We start from the raw sequence: 6480 nt of genomic DNA, 5'->3' as shown, positions 1-6480 counted from the left end.
ATAGAAACAATTGTCCAAATGTAGATGAGTTATCTAACTGTCCTGGGGAGGTGGTAATGTTTCTCTTTACAGAAAGTAGCACAGGGTATAGGAAGTCTTTTAGGCTAGAAAATAGTCCAAAAATCTCATTAATGACCTTTTACCTAGCCGGCCAGAACCCTACTGTGTAGTAATCAGGGCAAAGAGGGAAAAAAAGCTGTATGTGTCTAACATGATGCCGAGAATCAGGCTGAAGTTTTCCCTGGGCCACACGAGAGGGTTGAGTTAGTACAGTGACAATTTGCATAGCGGTTTCGGACGAACATGCAGTAACGGTACTCCCGTCAGCTATAGTGGATAATACGTTCATAAGGTGTTCTTGTTCCATCTACGGCCACAATAAATCAGATTTGGACTGTGGTCAGTTGTCTCTGAAATAGACCCGTGGCAATGTGGCTGTTCTAGTCTATGGGAATAACTGACCTAAACATCAGACATCTTCTATGCTGGAAATAAAAGTTTAACTTTATTTTAGCAATACAGCAAGCACAACAGGTTCAAGGCCATATACGGGCCAACTGTAAATATGGTCCCATCGCCGGGTCACGAGAGTCTAAATGGACTCTCTGTACATAATATACAGTACATACATGTAACACTGCCTCCCCAACTTGAAGCTCCTCAGTCCCTATTTCAAATCTTTAAAATAAGCACCCAACTATTATGCATCACTCATATTACCTTTCTTAGAGAGACCTTCTGAATCTTGCCATGATCCAAATTACAGGGGCAACTTTAACTACCGCAACCCCTGCTAGAGAATATATGATTGTGTAGCAAGGCTGACTCCATATTTAGATTTCTTTATATGATCAAAATTGTATGTGTATCTTTAAGAAAGCTACAAACAGATATTTTATATTAAGTGGTTTGCTATAAAACAAGATATGGGTGCAGTCTAGCATAACTGCTTCGGACTTCTATCTAGATGACACAACCAAAAGATACACCCTTGATAGGAAATGATTGACGTCATAATATGCGCTCGAATAGCAAAAATAAGATGACAAAGCAGAACTAATGCACGCTTGTTTGTACTTTATTGGCTAGGCAGATAGGTACACAGATTGATTTAGAATTATAAAGCTTTGCTGCATGGTGAAATAAAGAAAAGATCATTCTGATTATACCAAACTGAGTGTGACGTGTCATAATTTCCAGAGCAGCTGCTATCTTTTTATAAAAAATGTGACACAGGCAAGGTATAGCTGTTTCACAGACATAATGTGACTGCAGCTAATCCCTCTCCTCCCCGTCTGAGCAGATGTGGCTTTAACCAATGATGCACCTTATATCTTAAAGGTGTCCTTATTTAAAGTGTTTACTGTCTATAAGATGTCCCTTCAATAGAGCTGACCATAGTAAAAAATAAACACCATTAGTTGTGACAACTGCTGATACTGGAAGTCAAGTCTCAATCAGAAACTGCAACGTCATGTTCCCGAACTCCTGGCATCATAGTGCTCAGGATGTGAGCACTGATGGCTGATTAGCTGCAGTGGACAACTGACTTCTGACCGTATTAATTGTGACAGCTGCCACCACAAGAAGTGAATTGACCACTGCAGCCATTCAGAGGCTGCAGCATCATGTTAACAAGGTCCTGTCATTATGAAGGATTAAGTACAGTTCTGTGTATAATCTTACTACAAATGTTGATGAAGTAGTGGAAACAGCAGATCAAGGTGCAAAGCAATGAAGTTTCTTTATTTCTTTCCTCCCAGACAGAAAAACACAACGTTTCGACTACAAGAGTCTTTGTCAAGTACTTGACAAAGACTCTTGTAGTCGAAACGTCGTGTTTTTCTGTCTGGGAGGAAAGAAATAAAGAAACTTCATTGCTTTGCACCTTGATCTGCTGTTTCCACTACTTCATCAACATTTGTACTAAAGAGCGGCTTGGCTTGGATCCCAAACCCAGTGGGCGTGCAGGATACCTGTTCAAACCATATGGTACTCATATTGTGCTGCTGACAACTTTTTTGCCTTTGGATATAATCTTACTACAGGCAGCCCTATCAAAAAGATTTTGTTCTGTAACCGGACAACTGTAATGGTTCCATTTGTGCATCGGTACTCACCAAACAGCAGCAGAAGAGTTAAAATTTCATGCTTCTTGGTCAAGTGAATTTATCAGAACAGTCAGGTAGCAGGAGCCGTCATTTAAGCTCTCAGAGGCCTACAAGGCTCTTGTCAGTTGATTTACAGGTTATATGCCAAAAATGTGCCATTAATTTGAAATTTTGCTTCCAATACCAAACCTGACCAAATGGTGTGCTACTCATCACAACCATTCAATCAGCAATAGGGCTACACAAACATTGTACATTGTCTATTTTTCTTTGCCTTTATATTTGAAAAAAATGAATAATAAAAAGAAAAATGAAAAATTAATTTTTGAGCTTTTTTCTCCAGACATTACATACAATAAGAATAGTCATAGTTGTTGTCGGCAGAATCTAATATCAGATCTTTGTGTTGCTGAATGGTATACATTTACCATGTGGTCCTTACACTGACAGTTACCATGGACTCTACAGAACCTAAGATCACTGGTGTACCGCTAGGGGGTCGCAGGGGTTGCAATTGTAATTTAGCCCCTTAACGAATGGGGGCTCACAATACCCCGCCATATACTGTGGCGCCACTGCAGCCCATGGGCTGGCTATGTGGGGCGCTCAGGGACGGGAGGGACCGTTTCCGAGGGAACAGGCAGCCATTTCCATGCTGCAGACTCCTCGGCATGCGTTCCTTCATTCCACTGAGAAACTGCAGTTGTGATTCATCCCAACTGCAGTATATCAGTTCCCTGCTGGTCGAGTGACTGGTCCTGCCGACAGTGGCTGATAGTGGAGGAGAGGAGCGGCGATCATGTGGTGTAACAAGGTATGTGCTGTATGTAATCAAATATGTATAGCTGGAATAATTTATACCAGCTGGACCTAAATAATTATATAGAGGACATATCTCGGTTATACCAGCATGCTCCATATCACTATAGTGTGAATCTTCTCAATAAGAGTAACCAAGTAATCTTGTAGATATGTTACCTTTTAATGGCTAACAAAAATACATGATGTTACAGCAAGCTTTTGGGTTCTATTGACCTTTCGTCAGGCTGATCAATGAAACTAGTCTGGATGGCACACACATATAATATACAGGTGCAGAGGGGAGGGGGGACCCCCCTCTTGATCTAAATAATATGTTTACACACATAAATTTGAGACTTAAGATAATCTGAGCAGAGAAATAAATACTAAATCAGTCCACTGAGCTGAGGAATGTGGCAGATTTTATGATGTCTCTTATCCCTAATGCACATAGAAGAAGATGTTAATAGACTGCTCAGAGAAGAAGCTGGAAATACTACCTCTGCAGCACCACCTATTGGATGGCAGTATATATATCATGTTAGTGCAAATAAATCTTTGCTATATGGTATGCCTTTGGCCTCCAAAATGGTTAGAAGTGTATGACCAAGCTTGGAAATAACTGGTAAACCACACACAACTGGATGTGATCAAAAGTTATATATTTTAAATTGACAAGCTGCAGTTTTATATAGAGGCACATGCCTCAATTACAGTAATTCAAATTTATTATAATCAATTTATTATCATTGATTCATAAAACTGTTCGCTTAAGGCTTTTTGAGCAGATATTTACCATGTCTGAAAATTCTCACTTTAAAGGAAAAATGAATGTAAATGAAAGAGGCATACAAGATGGCTATCTGATACGAAAAATGGCTACGCCTAGTATAGAACAGGGAGTCATATTCATCTCACTAACTTACTATGAGGCCAGGATACGCCTCACTTGTAATAATTATAATCCATACTAATATTAGAAATGCGATAGTAACTCTGAATTTTTGTTACTTTTTCACAGCCAAACTGCTGAAGCGATTTTGATGAAATTTGCCCGGGAGATAGCTTGCATCCTGAGGAAGGACATAGGCTATGTTTTATCCTGAAAATTTATAGTCTTCTAGGGAGCGCAACAAGACAGATTTATTTGGTGTTGCGCAGGCACACCTCCGCTGCGCCCCACGGTGAGGCAGAGGGGAGAGGGTGCACATCACAAGTGCCTGGTATCCCTGCTAGTTTAACCCCTTAGTGACCAAGCCTGTTTGGGCCTTAATGACCAGGTCAAATTTTGCAAATCTGACATGTGTCACTTTAACATGGAAAAACACCAGAAAGGTTTTGCATATCCAAGCGATTCTGACATTGTTTTTTCGCCACATGTTGTACTCCATTAAGTCGGAAAAAATAGACCGATAGAATTTGTATTTATTTATTAAAAGCGCCAAAATTGGGAACATTTTGAAAAAATCGTCATTTTTTCACATTTCCAATTGCAATATCTCAAATAGGCGCAAACATAATATAGAATTTTTTGCTAAGATATATATTTCCATCCGTTTACTTTATTTTTGGTGCACATTGGAAAAACGTTCATTTTTTTTAACCATTTAGGAGACCTACAGATTTAACATTACTTTTAGAGATGAGCGAGTATACTCGGTAAAGGCAATTGCTCGAGCGAGCATTGCCTTTATCGAGTACCTGCCCGCTCGAGATGAAACGTTCCCGGCGCGGGGGAGCGGTGAGTAGCGGCTGTCAGCAGGAGGGAGGGGGGGAGAGAGGGAGGGAGAGATCTCCCCTCCGTTCCGCTCTCCCCTGCAGCTCCCAGCCCACCGCCGACACCCGAACGTTTCATCTCGAGCGGGCAGGTACTCGATAAAGGCAATGCTCGCTCGAGCAATTGCCTTTACCAAGTATACTCGCTCATCTCTAATTACTTTTCAGCATTTTGAGGAACACTTTGTTTTCCTACACCAAGCCAAGATTGGAAAGGCTCATAGGAGTCAGAATGATAGATACCCACACAAGTGACCCCTTTTTAAAAACTACACCCCTTAACGTACTCACTCAGGGGTGTCATGAGTATTTTAACCCTACAGGTTTTTTTTCAGGAGTCAATGCAATTTAGAAGAGAAAAACTAAAATTTCATATTTTTGCAAATATGACATTTTAAAGACAGGACTTTTTTCTATAGTACACATGAAAATGAGGATTTGCACCCCAAAATGGATACACCTGTTTGTCCTGTGATCACAATTTGAAAAGTAGACCCCTTAACGAATTTATCTAGGGGTACGATGACTTTTTTGACTTTACAGTTTTTTAATGAACCTAAGCCAAGCAGAAGGAAAAAAATTACGAGTTTCATTTTTTTAGTAATTTTGTCATTTTAAAAGCAGTTTTTTTTGTACAGCACATGTATGAATGAAGACTTGCACCCCAAAATGGATACTCCTGTTTGTCCTCTGCTCATAAACATACCCATTGTGGCCCTAGTATTACGTCTGTATGCACAATGGGGCCCAAAATGAAAGGAGCAAACGGTGGCTTTCGGAAGAGAAATTTTGCTTGAAGGAGATTTAGGCCCCATTGCCCACTTATAGAGCCCTTGAGTGACCAAAATGATAGAGAAACCCCACAAGAGACCCCATTTTAAAAACTAGACCCATTAAGAAATTCATCCAGGGGTGTACTGCGTATTTTGATCCCACAGTTTTTGAATGAGTCTATGCAAAACTGAAGGAAAATAAATACAATTTTTTATTTTTTTGGCAATTGTGTCAATTTAAAAAGAGGTTTTTTGTACAGCACACATATGAATAAAAACTTTTGGATACCCCCATTTGTCCCGTGTTCAGAAACATACCCATTGTGGCCCAAATCTACTTACAGGACACATGGCTAGACCCATAATGGAGAGAATGCCCGTTGGATTTCAGGGTACAACTGAATAAATTCCAGGCCCCATTGCCCACTTATACGGAAAAAGAATTGACTTCCTGAAAATAATCCCCCCTGCCATCCCCATTTTTTGGCATTCTCTAAATATTAGATAAAAGTAATAATATAAACTGAGTTTTATGTCCGAAGACGAGGGTAATTACGGAGGCTGGTTGGGATGGGCATATGGGGCAAGTAAACCGGGTATCCTCCCTCCTCTCATGCTTTTTGGGAGTATTTTGTGACCTCAGCGGCGGGAATGGGGTGTAAAAAGTGGCGCTCTGTGAGGCTTGGTAATCTTGCTGCTGTGCAGCAGTCTCACATAGAAGGCGCTCAACAAGCTGCCCCTGGAACTGCATGAAGGCGAGCGTTCCTAGGGCTTCTTGTAAATTACGTATTACAGGTAGCGGCTGAATAATGCCGGGCTCACACAGCCATATGTGGAATCCGCTTGCGGAGGTCCACAGCGGATCCCAGCTGCGAGCCTGGCTGTGACCCTGCGTACGGCCGAGTAATGTACTGCGCATAACTGCATACTCACACAGACGGTCATGCGTAGTACACCGTTTTTTGTTTATATTTCCCGCGCCGTCACTTAGAGATGACCTGGGTACCCGCAGCCAGTAC

Source organism: Eleutherodactylus coqui, chromosome 11 (genome assembly GCF_035609145.1).
Source record: "Eleutherodactylus coqui strain aEleCoq1 chromosome 11, aEleCoq1.hap1, whole genome shotgun sequence".
Taxonomy (NCBI): domain Eukaryota; kingdom Metazoa; phylum Chordata; class Amphibia; order Anura; family Eleutherodactylidae; genus Eleutherodactylus; species Eleutherodactylus coqui.
Note: the sequence above shows the minus strand (reverse complement) of the source record.